This window comes from Otolemur garnettii, unplaced genomic scaffold (assembly GCF_000181295.1).
Source record: "Otolemur garnettii isolate 467f Iridium unplaced genomic scaffold, OtoGar3 scaffold00002, whole genome shotgun sequence".
NCBI classification, from domain to species: domain Eukaryota; kingdom Metazoa; phylum Chordata; class Mammalia; order Primates; family Galagidae; genus Otolemur; species Otolemur garnettii.
The window spans coordinates 14,252,885-14,269,614 of record NW_003852397.1 but is presented as its reverse complement, the minus strand read 5'-3'; the positions used below and the strand labels follow the sequence as shown (position 1 = coordinate 14,269,614).

General features: G+C 34.3%; 1 protein-coding gene across 1 annotated transcript in view; it reads left to right on the top strand.

Moving 5' to 3' along the window:
• The window catches only part of CEP85L (centrosomal protein 85 like), a 157,572-nt gene that overhangs the window by 80,074 nt on the left and 60,768 nt on the right, over positions 1–16,730 (top strand). The window lies entirely within an intron of this gene.

Genomic DNA, 16,730 nt, shown 5'->3' with positions numbered 1-16,730 from the left:
ATAAAAGAAATTTTAATAAGTGGATGAGATTTTGAATTTCCTGGAACAATTTATTGAAAAGCCAGACATCATTTTCTTGTTTCCTATTTGTCTAATTTGTTTTATATGTTAGATTTGCTTAGATTGCTACACCTGCAAATTCCATTTCTTTAATTTTGGAGGAGCTATTTTTTTTAATGTTTACATTAGAGTGAACTTGGCCCGGTTCACTTTCTAATGGGTAATGAAAATGTGTAGCAGCAGCTATTTATGTGTCCTTAAATGGAGATGATCTTGGCTTCTTCCAAAGAAAGATAAAATCCTTTTCCCCAGCATATCTTTTGTTATATACAGAGTCAGCTAAAACTAATTGAAAAAATAATATTTCAGCAAAGACTTTCTGTGAACATTGCTAAGGGAAGATTTATAACTTAAAAGTAAACCCCAAGTTAAGGACATTGCATGGATAATGTGTGATATTTAGCTCAGTGCTCTATAACCATTTTTCTTTCAATCCTTACATAATGAGGATCTCTTATTATTATCAGTTGTCAGTGATAACTGACAATATGAAACTTAGAAATCTAAAGAGGTTTATAGTAATCTGTTGAAGAACACAGCTGCTAAATAAAGGACAGACTGAGGAGGGCTCCTATTCCAGAGCTGTTTGGTTATTATTTATGATACATTGGCCTGTTGTAGGGAAAAATCATGATTTGGATATACTTTTCATAGGGTAGTATTTATTAACTAATACATTTTTAAGATGAAAGTAGATGAATTATTGAATACTTAGAATTTTCAGAAAGTCCATGTTAAATTTGTCTGCCAGTTAGTTACACATTCATTTGAAAGTGAAGTTTAGGGGATAGATCATTGTTCTGAGACCTTGTTGTTCTAAGACAATAGAATTAATAATACTTAGTTGGATAATCTAGGGAACTGCTATAATTCAAAGTATATGGAAGAAAATAAGCCCTAGCTATTTCATATGTTTGCAAGTTTATTTAAAAAGCTGGCCTTCCAACTTTTGTTTGCCTTGTTCTAAAATTTACATAGTAGACCACTTGTTATCCACGCTGTCCCACAAATAGAATTTATGACAGATTTATGTTATTTCTGTTTGAATTTCTATATATCTGTGTAGTTTTTATGTTAAATATTAGAGGAGTAGAGCCAGTTAACATTTAGAGCTATGTGTTTTCATCTTGAGGTGGCCAGTATGTGGATGTGGAATTTTTATACAAGTTATACATGTTTTGCATAGTACTATTGATACATTGTGGCTTCCCATGGGTCAGTGTTAAAACTGGTTCCTTGTCGAAGCACAGGAAACTTGCCTGGGTATCAGTTTGTCCTGGTGGGGAATGAAAGGGATAACTGGTTCTAGTCACAGGTGTAGTTATAGATTATGGGTTTAGAGTACTTACAGGGCTCTGATAACAAACAGGTATCTCCTGGATACCACGTTAAACCATGTGTCTGGAGGAACCCTCATCTCAACATGCTCATCCTTTGACTACAACTGCAGACATGTTCCTTTCGACAAAGTTGTAACCCAGTTTAGTCTGGGATAGGTTGGAAACAGTTTACCTTCCATTTTTGTAAAGTTACGGTTTGCTTTCTTTTTTTTGTTGTTGCACTCATTTGTATTTGTATTTAAATGTTCTAGGGATCCTAAGAATGAATTACTTAGTATCCACTACTTCATGTATATCAAGCAGAATAGTAGAACAGATAACAACAAAAACTCCTTATATTTAATATTTTTTTAGGTTTTTGTCTTTTGTGATTTTTTTTTTTTAATACTTGCCTAACATGCATGTGATATGAAAATAGTTAACACAGAAATCTCTTGAAATGACGGTTAGGTCTGTTTAATGTCTTGGGAAATTTTCATAAACAGTCTAAGAATAGTTAAGAACAGGTATTGAGTTCATGTATATGGAATAAAACTTTCATAGATGGGGAAGAAAAAGCATACATAGGCATATAGATGCCTCAGAAAGATACAGACGACTGTGGCATACTTGGAAAAGAAAGTCAAAAATTTACCTTTTAGATTTGTACAAGAATAGAGAGCTTCTATGTTCACTCTTTTCCTTTGGGGTAGTTGCTGCTGCTACTAATGATTATTCCGTATAGAACAACAGAAGTGTCACATTTTAGTTTTAAACTTACTGGTCAGACAGAAAGTTGTTTAATAAGAACATTAGTGAGTTACAGTAAAATCAGTACAGTGTTCCTAAAAAAATTTCTTAACAAAAGATTGAAAAAATTTTTAGACATGCTTCGTCAGAAACTTATTTGGAGTCACTCTGTAGTTTGAGTCCGTTTTTGATCATGTGACCTTATACAAATACCTTCCTAAATTCTCTAATCTGTGGGATGGTATCGTGAGGGCTTAAGTACTAACACAGTGATTATCAGAGATACTGCAACACAGCGTCCCTTTGGTGTTAGTACTTATTTTCTCTTTCCCCTGATGGATTCTTAACCTGCCGTCTATGAGTAGAATTCAAGGGTCTTTGATTGGATAGGAAAACAATTGCATCTTTACTTTTACTAAGATCTAAATGAAATTTAGTATTTCTTTAGTTTTGACTGAATTTGGGATTTATTTCTTTGCTTTTGTTTTTTGTACAGTTTTGTGACATTTTAAAATGTGTTCCTCAAAACTGTTTTTTACTAACTTTATTTAAAGGCTGTTATAAGGTATATAATCTTTTACGTTGAGTATTTAAACTCCAATTTGTAGAGGTATGGTAGGAAGCAAAGATTTTATAGAGGTTTTTTGATAAATTAAAGTGATGACCAAAGTATTTTAATATTTAGACAGTTATATAATAGAGTAAGATACAAGTTGGGAATAAATTTTTGTGACACACACAGTACTTCGAAAAGTATTCCAGCTGATTTTTCCAGTTACCTTATGGCCCAGATATTTTTTAATAAATGTCTGAATTCTGGATAGAATCTCTTTCCTTATTAAATATCCCAATTAGGAATTTGCACAATTTTTGGAAATTTTATGAAATACATTCTAAGTGATAGAATGCTACATATAGCATATTATGTGACTTCAGGGAATTTGCTGTCTATCAGTATACAAGTAATATGGAAATGAAACATTTAATATTTGGAGGTTCAGAAGGAGTGGAAGATAATACCAGAACAAGGAAGTTCAGAATGGAGAGTCAAGTGAGCCCGTATAGCTAAGAAGCAGCATGACTTCTCAGAGAACTGCGTATTTTATACAAAGGAAGCTGACAGAACCAAAGCCAAAATAAGAAAACACTACAAAATAAATTCAACAGCAACAAAAACCATCCTTTGGGTCTCTAGACACTTGCTTCAGTTTCTGCAGCTATTCCATTGTCAAGACGGTTCCATTGAACTGAGGTTTGATGATTGTTGCCTAGTAATTGTAATGCCACACACAGTAAATTCATCATCTCACCCCTCAAGCCTCTTGCATTCCCAGCCTTTGTTGTGACACTATTACTTATTTTGATACAAAATAAAATTTTGAGGCTCCTTTTTAATCAGTCCTCTGGCTGATTTCCTAGACATTAATAAATCAAATGCCGATTACCAAATATAAATCTTTGTTCTTTATGGTCTCATCAGCTCTCCTTTAAGCTTTTCTAGGAGAGGTCATATGAACCAGTCTTTTCTATCTTTTGCTCTTACCCTTTCCTACTCAGTCTTCTCCTTGCTATACAACTTGATTTTCTCAAGTACAAATTTGATTGTCACTCATATGCTGAGAACTTACCATTGTATTAATTTTTCCTTCAAGATTAAAACTCATACTTTTACAGCATTGCACAAAAGCTCTTTCCAGATCTGGTCAGTGTCATCTGCTCCCACTCTAACAGCTTGACGAGGCTGCCATTATGTTTTATTTCTTCTATCTGGAATCTTTTCCTTCCTTTCTTATTCCTTTGAAATGCTTTCATTATTTAGAAATCGGTAGGGAGCCCTGTTTTATTAATTCTTAGTTTTTAATTACATAAGTAATGAGTCAGCATCTCTTATAACACAGAAAAGTCAGATAATCAGAAATTGGAGGGGGACTTTCTCTGCACATATTTTATAAGGGTATTTATTTTCTTTCCCATAAACTCCATGAGTACAGACTGATTTGTTTTTTCTAAGCCCCATGTACTACTTATCCCTTAGACGGCTTGCTGTAATATTTTTAGGGTCAATGAATATTTAGATTATTATTTTGTTTTTATAAGTGATCTCTTAAAAGGATAAACTAAAGGAAGAGAAAAGTGAGAGTAAAGACTTTGGGAGATTTAAATAAACCAATTTCTTTGTTGTTAGAGTGGAAAGTTTATTAGGTACTTCACATGGGATGAGAAACGATTTTTTTCTAGGCCAAGATTAGGATATATTTGCTTTTCTTCCGATGGGATGATAAACAACTGTCTTTGTTGTTGGAGACAGACTTTTTACAGGTGTTTCTAATCCTGTCACTGATCCTATCCTAAGAGAGCGTTTTTTTGGACAGCTTTGAAGCCTAGAGTTTGTCCCCTAGTTGTCTATCCTAAAACTTTTCAGAAACCACTAAGACTATAGAAAGAAATTCTAAAAAAACAAATTCAGTCAGTAGGTCTAGTGATTGTGGGAAAAAAAAAGTACATTTCTTCATTTCTTTCTTTTTTTTGTCCATTGGACTTTAAAAACAAAAATCTACAAGATGCCTACTACAACAACAAAACCCTCATGATTAATTTTAACCCGTGCTAAAAAACTATAAATACTTTATCATTTCACTATAAAGTTCGATGACCATCCTTAAATTTGTCTCAAGTGGTTGCTCCTGAAAAGTTGAGATTTTTCTTGCAGTTAATCTCTTAACTTGTTCACCCTTGGCATGTGTGTAATGGCAAAGAACACAATTTCAGCAAATTGAATTTAATGATCTTATTTGGCATTTATTGATATTATGACTCCTGCATTAGGCAGCATCCTATCTGCAGAAATATAAAGGCACCATGAGCTGAACAGAGGTGGGTGGGCTTACTCGGCAAAAAGGTGGAAGAAGGCAAAAGCAAGGAAGAAAAAGCAAATTGGTGGTAGCAAAGCTACTTACAGGGTTAAAACAGAGGCTTCCTTATCATGCGAATTTGAGTGTAGATTGGGGAGGGGTTTCTAATTGCTGGCTGTGAATCTCCTGTTCTGGAAAAACTATGTGGCGCCTAGCAGGACTGACTGCCTTCTCCTCTGCTGGGGCCCGCGCAGGAGCTCGTCCCCTGCAGTGGGCACCCCTGATTTTGTTTCATGGTCACATACCCATTTGTGAAGTGGCTGTCGGTTGGTCATGGTATATTAATGAGGAGTTGAATTTGAACTGTCATTTTCATCTTTTTTTTCTCTTTCATGACTTTGCTTTATGATTTTCAGAAAATGAATCTGTTTGTACTCTAGTTTTCTCATAAATAAAATGAAGGCAGATAGAAGTAACTTTAAAGTCTCTTTGACGTTCAAATGTTCTGATTAAGCTAACGTTCATTAGCTTGAAAAATATGGTTATTTTTGGCTCGGCGCCTATAGCTCAACCGGCTAAGGCACCAGCCACGTACACCTAAGGTGGCAGGTTCGAATCCCCAGCCTGGACCCGCCAAACAACAATAATGGCTGCAACCAAAAAATAGCCAGGCGTTGTGGTGGGCGCCTGTGGTCCCAGCTACTTGGGAGGCGGAGGCAGGAGACTCGCTTGAGCCCAGGAGCTGGAGGTTGCGGTGAGCTGTAATGCCACGGCATTCTACCCAGGGGGACAGCTTGAGGCTCTGTCTCAAAACAAAAAAAGAAAAATATGGTTATTTTTAAAAACGACTATTAATTTTAGCTAGTTGTGTTAAAATAATCAAACATAAATTTCACAGAAGTCAGCTCAGACATTCCTTTAGTCAAACTGCTGATTAAATGTTTGCCAGGTACTATATAAGGTAGGGATGCAGTAAAAAGAACAGTGTCCTTGTCTTCATGCATCTTAAATTTTTAAAAAGCTCCTTTAAAAAACTTCAAACAATACATGTTCATTGAAGAATAGTTTTTACTTAATGTTTGGGCATTTTATTGTGATTATGTATTAAAATTTGTAATTTGTAATGACCGATTTTTACTATAAAATACTATAATTTATTGAATTTTCTTATTAAATATTAGGTAATTTACAATTTCTGTCATTTAATAAACAATGAAAAATAACACTGTGATGATCATCTATGTAAATAAATCCAGTATCTTGCTGTCTTTCTCCTTCTCTTAGCTGTATAAATATGTTACATCTATATGGTAGTTCATACAAAGATTACAGGGCTCTTAAATGAATTCAATTTTATTTGAAATTTAATAAATTTCCAAGAGTTAGTTGGTTGCATTTTCTCATAACTAAAGAAACTTCTTTGAGAAAATGAAGTAGGAATAGAATATTTTTGGTCCAATTTTGACTCTGAAACAGCATCCAGAGTGACATGACTGGGACATCCTTGCAATTGTAAAGGAGTTACTTTCAGCTTAGATAAGGTGCACTTTTGAACAGTGCCTCTGTGCTAAGGATGTGGGAAGTAGCCATACCTTAACTTACATCTGAGCTTTTATTTAAAGACTTTGATAATGTTAACATTTAAGATTAAGTCTTTGATTGCCTCAGATGAGAACATCTAAAACCTAATAGCTTTGATTTATCCTTCAGCTACACAACCCTCTTTAAATTAGTGGAATAAAAAGTGTAACTGACCTTTGATTTTTCAGCAAAGATACATTCTTGAGATGATGTAAATGGATTTGATATGTGGAATTTATATTTATCTTATAAAGCAAGAGATGTAAAATGTCTCAGTGGAAAAGATTAATATGCTTAATTTTCTAATATGTAAACACTGTAACTTTTTACCAGCAACGTAATTAACCTACTGAGAGTTGTACATGGTTTTGATATATATACTGTGTTTCATTTAAGCTATACTTCCTCCTTAGCCATCTTCAAATTAAAGGTGGGAAGTGGGCTCCAGGACCAGCCCTAGGGTTAGGATGAAGAGGATGCTTTGGCAAAGTCATTTAGTAGGCTGTTCTATTAATGTATTCTTTTTCACAGGCTATTGGCTATCTGAAAAGCTGATTTTGACGTCAGCATTAATATGTTGATTTTTTTCCCTTTAGCTAACTTAAAAAAGAAAATCTAAAAGTTAAATATTTGGATAATTATGAATCTGTATAATGAATGTTAGAGAACCAAAAAGTGCTCTTGAAACTTCACACTTCCAAAACAGAATGCAGTATGGCCACGGAAGACTGTCTTTCAAATTTTTCTCTGTATTATACATAGCAAGTTAAAATTAAATTTGTGTTGTAGATTAGTCCATTTCCCCAGATGCATATTAGCCCCATTTCTGACAGAAATGAGGCTAGACCTCAAGGGCCTGAAACAGCCTGATTTTTATTCAAATCTAAGTTTGTGTATTGACTTTTGAATTATAATTTTCAAAGTGTAGATATTTCTTGTAGTACTTGTGTCATTGCTGTGAAAATGGGAATAGAGATTTTAAGTAATGATAATTTGTGGAGGAGAGGGTAACCTGTAGAAACCTCCAAATTTTCAAGCCAATCAGCATTTTAGAAATTTTTTAAATTTTTTTTAGTTTATTATGTGTCTTTGCAGTCTATAATAGGTGAAATTAATTTATTTTCATGTGTTGCGTCTGCTGATACATTTGAACTTATTTCTGTTTGATCTTGCAACTTTTGTTTTCCATACTTTTCTCATTCATCTTTCTCTCTTTTTCTGAACTTTATCAAATTAATAAAGTTGTCTATAGTCCTCCTTTCCTTCATTTGTTGGTCTGGGATTGTAGATTATTTTTCTACTCTTTTGATTGTTACCCCAAATTTTTAACAAACATGCTTAAGTATATGTTTTTGATAAAGTCATTATTTCTTTCCTCCTCTTTTATAAGATAAAGGCTTAACTATGCTTTATCTACTGAACATCACCCTCCTATTAGTCAAAAGATATAAAGTTTTAGTAATATAAAATGGGAAATCTCTGGTCAAGATGGCATTCAAAGTTGATTCTTTGAAGCCTCCCTTTTCTACACATAGGAAATTTTTTTTTCATTTTTTTTTAATTGTTTGGGATTCATTGAGGGTCAGAGAGTTAGGTTACATTGATTGCATTTGTTAGATAAAGTCCCTCTTATAATTGTGTCCCATATGTGTGCCATACACTGTGGTCTCCATCCACCCTCCCCCAACTTGCCTTCATATTAGAATAGAGTACATTGGATTTTTGCTTCTCCATTCTTGTGATGCTTTACTAAGAAGAATGTGCTTCAGCTCCATCCAGGTTAATACAAAAGATGTAAGGTCTCCATGTTTTTTAGTGTTTACCATGAATAGTATTCCATGGTATACATATACTACAGCTTGTTAATCCATTCCTGGGTTGGTGGGCATTTAGGCTGTTTCCACATTTTGGCATCAGTTAGCATTTTAACAAACACTGTCAGGTGTTGTGCTGAGTATTGGGGATACAAAATAGTAAAACCCAATTTATCATGATACAGACTAAACTGGGAGAAGAGCCACTGAGCTAATTACTGTTACAGTGTGCTAATCACAATACCTGTCCCCGTCCGTGCTGCTGGAAATACTTTTGGATGTTAATGATTTATGTGTAACTGCACTGACAGGAAAGAAAAAAGGAGCATGTAGATGATAAGAAAAGTCAGATAACCCCAACTGATATAAAAGTAAAAACCTACTCCCCCTTCTTCCTCTCTCCCCTCATGATAACTACCATTTATAGCTTCTTTTATATCCTTTTAGACAAATTCTTTGATAAATATTTAAATAATGTTGGCCCCAGATGATATGTAGTCATTGTATCACTTAATAGTGGGGGCACATCCTGAGAAATCCCTTGTTAGGCAATTTTGTTGTTGTAGGAATGTCATAGAGCATGCTCACACAAACTAGATGGTGTAGTCCACCGCACACATAGTAGACCTGTACGGCATGCTGGTGTACTACTGAAAGTGTAGGCTGTTGTAATGCAATAGTATTTCTGTATCTAAATACATCTAAACATAGAAAAGGCACAGTAAAAATATGATATTATAATCCTATGGGACATAGTTGTATATGCCATCCATTGTTGATCAAAACATTGTTATACAGTGCATAACTATTGTATATATTTTTCTTTTATCACTGATAGTAAAATGCTGTAAAGTGATCGATAAAACATATCTTGGTGATCTGATTTTTAAAATAAGTGAACTATGTGAGTTGTGCTATAGTTGTGTTATAGTAGAAGCTGATTCTGTCTGTACATTTGTTATTCATAATCTTAGGCAAGATCCAAAACACAGCCACGTTTTATTAAATACTTCATTTTGATAAATTTCTATTTCCATTTCATAGTTAAATATTTCATAAATTGTCAGTTATACCTTAAATTTCTTTTTAAATTCTACTGTGTGTATGTGTGTTTAACTGAAATTTTTCTTTGTAGAGTCTTGCTGTCTTCCCTAGTCTTGTCTCAAACTCCCGGCCTCATATAATTTTCCTGTCTGGGCCTCCTAGGGAACTAGGATTACAGATGTGAGCCACCACATCTAGCCTTAACTTTTAGTACATGTATCTTAAATTTTAAAAAGTTAATTATAGCAACAAACAGTTTGGAAAAGGCTACATGTTGTTTGTGTTATAAGTAAAATTCATGATTAAGTTTAATTTGAAGACCTACCTTTGGTTTTATTTAACTTTCTGATTGATTTGCTTAAAGAAAGTGATTTACTTCTCAATCTTGGACATACCATTTCTCCTTTTCACTTTTGCCTTATGACTGTAATGAGCTCATGTTTCATGTATGGCTCTTCTCTTTTATTTGCATTTTTTTAAAACAAAAAATATGATAATGCTAACACAGACATTAGCCAAGTTGATTTTTGTTGTTGTTGTTGTTCTGTTTTGTTTTTTTTGAGACAGAGTTTCACTATGTTGCCCTCGGTAGAGTTCCGTGGCATCGTAGCTCACAGCAACCTCAAACTCTTGGGCCTAAGCGATTCTCTTGCCTCAGCCTCCCAAGCAGCTGGGACTACAGGTGCCCACCACAGTGCCCGGCTATTTTTGTTGTTATTGTTGTTTCAGTGGTCATTGTTGTTTAGCTGGCCGGGGCTGGGTTTGAACTTGCCGGCCTGGGTGTATGTGGCCTGCACCCTACCCACTGAGTCCAGGCACTGCTCTGCCAGGTTGATTTTTTCAGAGGAAAAATGTTCCTCCTTCTAAAAGAAAAGGATAGTAGTTTAGTTATTTTAGCATGGTAGAAATCACAAATATTTAAGTGTTCTCTGTATCTTTGTGCATGTATATGAAGATATAAAACATAGACATGTTGTTCTTATTGGGTCCTTTTTGTCATTTTCCCTCTAGAGTTCTTTACTCTGGAAGTAACTCAGTGTACTTGAAGTGTTATTTGTGTAAAACAAGGTTGTTAGGATGGCAAAGAGCATTATAGAGTTAGTAATAAAAACAAATTTAAAGCAATAATAGTATTAAAAACATAATTCCTTCTATAATTTAAATTTCCAGGGTTAAAATACAGACTCCATTTTATAACAGGTCACTCTATGGAAAGGTTACTAAAATAATTTTATTTTTTTTCTTGTTAGAGAAAATTAATATGCAGTAATGTACTCTAAAATAATTATGTGAGCTTGATTAAAACATAGATCTTAGGTTAAATGCACAGTTATAATGTAATCCATATTATTTTCTTCTCTTGGTAAATCAAAGGTCTTTAAATCCAGTGTTGTTTATTTTCATCTTCACTGTTGAGCTTTGTGAATTTATTTAGGTTTGGGGGAGATATCTTGATTGTTTTACCTAAAAGCACTTGTAGAGTATCTCTTCAGATAGACTATTCCAGGAAACAGAGGAAGATTTGCTGTGTTATTTGACATGTTGTGAGTGATGAATGAGCTCAGGGACAAAGGCAAATGAAGGAGAGATAACAGATATGAAGAACTGCAGGGGTTGTATTCCAGTTAAGTGTGGTAGCACTGGATTATCTAAATTTAACAGTATTTATCCAGGCCAAAGAATTTTGAGCTATTTTCAGCTGCACTATAGTAAACTTTTGTTAGAAGCATGTCTGGCCATTAAGTGAGATATTTTGGCAGCTTTTCATAGCATCTGGGTCTCAGTGAACTAGCATGTATTTGGGATTGTAGTAGATGCCCACTTTTCATACTCAATTATGGGGAATTTGCCTTTTCCAATAAGAGGTGCCTACATATGTCTTCTGGTCTATAAATCTATGTGGTTAAGATTCTTCCTTGGCTAGTAAACTATTGTTTTCTTCTCTAACTTCCAAAAACCAGTGTATCTTGTGTAGTTTTAGTAAAATATCTAAATGAGGCATTCTCTTCCCTCTCAAGTATAAATAAAACATTTTTACTTGTATAAATGCCTTTGTTTTACCTTTACAGATTTGGAAATGTTAGTTTGATGACATACTTTGTTTCTTACTGTAGATTTATTTGAAGACACAAGCTTTTATAATAACCTTTGCATTTCATGTTCATATTTAAAGTTTTATTATTTATAAGTTATAAATATAAATTATATATTCCTAAGTCTAAATTACCATGTTCTGCTTGATTAGTTAAATTGGGACAGTCAAGTAGAAACATGATTACTTCAAATTCTAAGTAAAATAGCATAATAACAGTAATTTTCTCATTTATTAATATGTGAATTTTGATTCATGTTTTTCTATCAAAACAAATATCTAGGTTTTCTAGGATGTGGTAAAAATGTGTGTTTAACTGCCACATGATGGTATATGTGTTATGGCTTGTTATGATTTTATTGAATAGAAATTCTTAATTGTTTTTTAACTACTTGGAATAAAACTTCCTAAAAATGGGATCTAAGGGAGAAGTTATTTGAATATAAAATACTTTTCTCTTTTCCGTATTAGGAAACAAGATTGTCCTCTGCCTTAATTGAATGTTTCTTTCTTCTGATAGGGCATTGACAGCTCTTAAGAGCCAGCTTGTAGGTTGTTATCGACTCTTGGTTCTTGCATTCTTGGTGTAGGGTATTAACTTGATTAGGCATTTTCTCTTACCTCATGACTGTTTGCAGATGTGGGATAGTACCGAAGTGGCAAAGATACAGGAACTTACAGCCAGGACAGTGCATTCTGGGATGTGTGTATGTATTTACCTGGAATTACTTTTAGAAAAATCAGTTTTATTGACATTATTTACAAACAAAATATACCCATTTTTAATAGGATCATGGAAGTATGATTTACATATAGTGGAATTTAACCCTTAAAAATGTTAAAGGTTAAATTTACATAAAATGTTACAGTTTGAGTTTTTGAAAACTGTATACAGTAGTTCCCTCTTACCCATGGGAGATAAATTCCAAGACTTCCAGTGGATGCCTGAAACTGTAGATAATACTAAACTCTCTATATACTGTTTTTTTCTTACATATATAAGAAATGTATATAAACCATGATGAAGTTTAACTTATAAATTAAGGCCGGTAAGAAATTAGCAATAACTAATAATAAAATAGAATAATTATAACGATATATAAACATTGCTACTCTTGAGCTTTGGGCTGCTCTTAAGGTAAAGGTTACTGGCACACAAGCACTGAGATACCAAGACAGCTGGCTGTAAGTGGCTGGACAGAGGGATGGGTTATATTCTGGCTGTGACAGACCTGGGGATGCGTAGGATTTGTCATGCTGCTCAGAATGATGTGCAGTTTAACATTTATGAATTGTCTGTTTTTGGCGATGGGTAATTGAAACTGTGGAAAGTGGACCTGTAGATAAAAAGGGACTACCGCATAGTCATGTCACCATAATAGTGGTGTTGTACAACATTCCTGTCATTCCAGAAAGTTACCTTTTGCCCCTTTGTGGCCAGTTCTCTACCCCAGCCCTGGCAACCACTGACCTGATTCTTGCCTCTTTCCCTTTTTTGAAAGTCATAAGTATTGGATTTTGTGAACATAGCACAGTTTGTCCATTTATGAGTTGATGTATGGGTTGTTTTCAGTTGGGATATTTGAGTAAACATTGCCTATAGTTCTTTGTGGACACATGTTTTCTTTTCTTTTTTCTTTTTGAGTAAATATCAAATTCAGTTCCCCATTTAATTACCTTTGCTCCCTTGCTTAACTCAGTTGACCGTATATCCATCATTAGAATTGTGAATCTTTATTCTGTTCCTCTGGTCTATCTATCTCATGTCAATACCACACTATCATGAATACTGTAGTATAATGAGCATAATGTAGTGTAATAAATCTTGAAATCAGGATTTTTTTTTTATATTTCCATAGTAACTTTAGGATGGCTTGTCAATTTCTATTTAATAAAAACTAACTGCTGGAGCTCTGTGCCTGTAGCACAGTGGTTATGGCACCAGCTGCATACACCGAGGGTGGAGGGTTCAAACTGGCTTAGGCCAGCTAAACAACAGTGATATCTGCAACAACAAAAAATAGCCAGGCATTGTGATGGGTACCTGCAGTCTCAGCTACTTCAGAGGCTGAGGCAAGAGAATTGCTTGAGCCCAAGAGTTTGAGGTTGCTGTGAGCTGTGATGCCATGGCACTCTACCAAGGGCAACATAATTAGACTGTCTCTCAAAAAAAAAAAAAAAAAAAAAACGAAAGAATTGTCTACTGGGAGCTGGAATTATAATTGGGATTAATTAATTAATCTATATCTTCTTATAGTGAAGAACATCTCTCCTTTTAAAAAGGTTTTCTGTGATTTCTTAGTGGTACGTAATTTTGTGTATAGATCTTATACATAATTTATCAAATTTTTATTCCTAAGAATTTAATTTTTATGTAAATGATATTAAAATTTTTAATTACCAATTTTTTGTTGATAGAGCTATTCAATTTTCAAAAACATTGATCTTGAATTGTATAATCTTGCTAGTCACTAGGTCTAGCAGAATTTTTGTTAGTCTACTGATGTGGTGAATTACATTGATTTTCAAATGCTAAGTAAACTTGCATTCCTAAAATAAACCTCATTTCTTATTATTCCATTTATAGCTCTATGTCTGATTTGATTTGATTTTTTAAAGGGTTTTTGTATAAATGTCCGTAGTTTTCTTTTTTCCTACTGCCTTATCTGATTTTCCTGTCAGAGTAGTGTTGATCTCATAAAATGAGGTGGGGATTGTTCACTTTCTGAGTTTGTGGAGCATTACTTAATTCTTTCAACATTTGGTAGAATTCCATCATAAAACAGTTTTAGCCTAGAGATTTCTTTACTGGAGTTTGTTTTATTGACTACAAATCCAGTTAGTCTAGAACAGTGGTTCTTAACCTTCCCAATGCCACGATATATTTTCATTGTTACAAAGGGGTCGTGACTCACAGATTAAGAACCGCTGGTCTAGAAGTTTATGGGACTATTTGGATTATCTGTTGGATGAGTTTTGATAGTATATGTATTATTTGAGAAGTTGGTCCATTTCATTCCAAGTTAGAGAATTTATGTGTATGGGGTTGTTCCTAGTAATTATTATCCTTTTAATATCTTATGATCCATAGTGATCTCCTGTGTTTCAGTCAGATATTGAAATTTTGCATTTTCTACTTTTTCTTTGTATCTGGCTAGAACTTTGTCCATTTTACTGATCTAAACAACCTAGTTCCTTTTTCCACATTGATTTTTCTCTATTGTTTCTCTGTTTTAAACTCAGTAGATTTCTGTTTTTATCCTTATCATCTTCCATTTGCTTGTTTTGGGTGTATGTTCTAGCTGTTAAAAATGGGAGATTGGATTGACACCATTCCCTTTTTCTAATTTAATTACTTGGTGCTATAAATTTTTCTCTCATTAATGCTTTACCTATACCTACAAATTTTTATATTTTCATTCAGTTCAACTGATATATTATTTAGAAGTGTGTTGTTTAATTTTAATGATAACCAAAAAATAGTGGTATTGTTTTAATTTGAATTTCTGTATCTGCTTTAAGATGCAATGTTTTAAATAGGGTCACTGTATAACATGCTTCATTATTTTATTCAAGTTCTACCTGATGAGCGATCTCAATTTTTTTTTATTTTATTGTTTTATTTTTTTCTCTAATTTTAGGAAGAAATTACCTATAAAATCAATACTTCGTTTTTAGGGTAGATTTATTTCTTCCCTACTCCCATCCTTCCTATGATTATTCAGATAATCTATTTCAGGATTGAATTTTGGTAATTGATGTTTTCCTAGAAAATTGCCCATTTTATCTAAATATTTAGATTTATTGACATGCTATATATTACTGTGTAATTTTACAGTATTCTTTGAATAATTAGTTTTAAATATACAGTCTATTATATATATGTCTGTATACAGGGACATGTGTCGTGTCTTGTAGCTATTCAACTTTGTCATGAAAGCAGTCAGATGAAAATAAAACTTTATGTATTACAAAATATTTTTCTTTGTTTTCAACTATTTAAAAATATTAAAGTCATTTCTATTAGTAGTTTGCATACCATACAAAAACTGTGAACGGGACTGTTTTTGAATTTCTGTTGTATTCGATGTTTCTATCCCAAAAAGACATGTACAGAAGTCATTTATCTGATTGTGCTTTACTTTTTTCCTTGGGGCCACTATGTTTTATTACTTTAAGAGAGGTCTAGAGATAGGTGAGTTATATATGCTTCCTGCGGCCCCAGGCTCAAAACTACCGTGAGTTAAATACAGATCACTTGCAACTTGATGTACTTGACCTAATACAACAGTCTCTTCACTGAATTTTTCATTCGTGTCCTAATTTTTTGTTTGTTTGTTTTTTGTATGTTGCTTTTCAACATTCTCACTGAATCCCATTTAGCTTATTTGTAATCTGTATTTTGAATACCATATCTGAAATTTCAAAAATTTCATTTTGGTTGTAGTTGATTTCTGGACAACTACAATGATCCTTTGGGGGTATCAAAAGAACCTCCTCTTCATATTGCCAGATCCCATGCTGGTTTTGTCTCATCTGGAACCTATTCTCTCAATTTAAAATATAGTTTTGTGGTTTACCTATTTTCCTCTACAATAAACTCTACTGCTCAGTGTAGAGAAAAAGAGATACTCTACCTGTGGCTCGTGCAGAGAGGTTCCCACTGTGATATTGCCAGCAGTTTGGGTCATTTGGACCTCAGATTTCTGGAAGAGTGTCCAGATGCTGATGGTGGTAGAGTAGGTTAGGTAATCCCCAGTTCCAGGGCCCCTCAATGGCAATGGTGGTAGAGTAGGTTAGGCAGTCCCCAGTTCCTAGGCCCCTGGATGGCAATGGTGGTAGAGTAGGTGAGGCAATCCTCAGCTCTGAGGCCCCTGGATGGCAATGGTGGTAGAGTGAGGTAATACCTAGTTCTGAGGCCCCCCTGGATGGCAATGGTGGTAGAGTAGGTGAGGCAGTCCCCAGTTCCGAGGCCCCTGGATGGCTATGCTGGTAGAGTAGGTTAGGCAATCCCCAGTTCTGAGGCCCCTTGGATGGCAATGGTGGTAGAGTGAGGTAATCCCCAGTTCTGAGGCCCCCCTGGATAGCAATGGTGGTAGAGTAGGTTAGGCAGTCCCCAGTTGTGAGGCCCCTGGATGGCAATGGTGGTAGAGTAGGTGAGGCAATCCCCAGGTCTGAGGCCCCTGGATGACAATGGTGGTAGAGTAGGTGAGGCAAT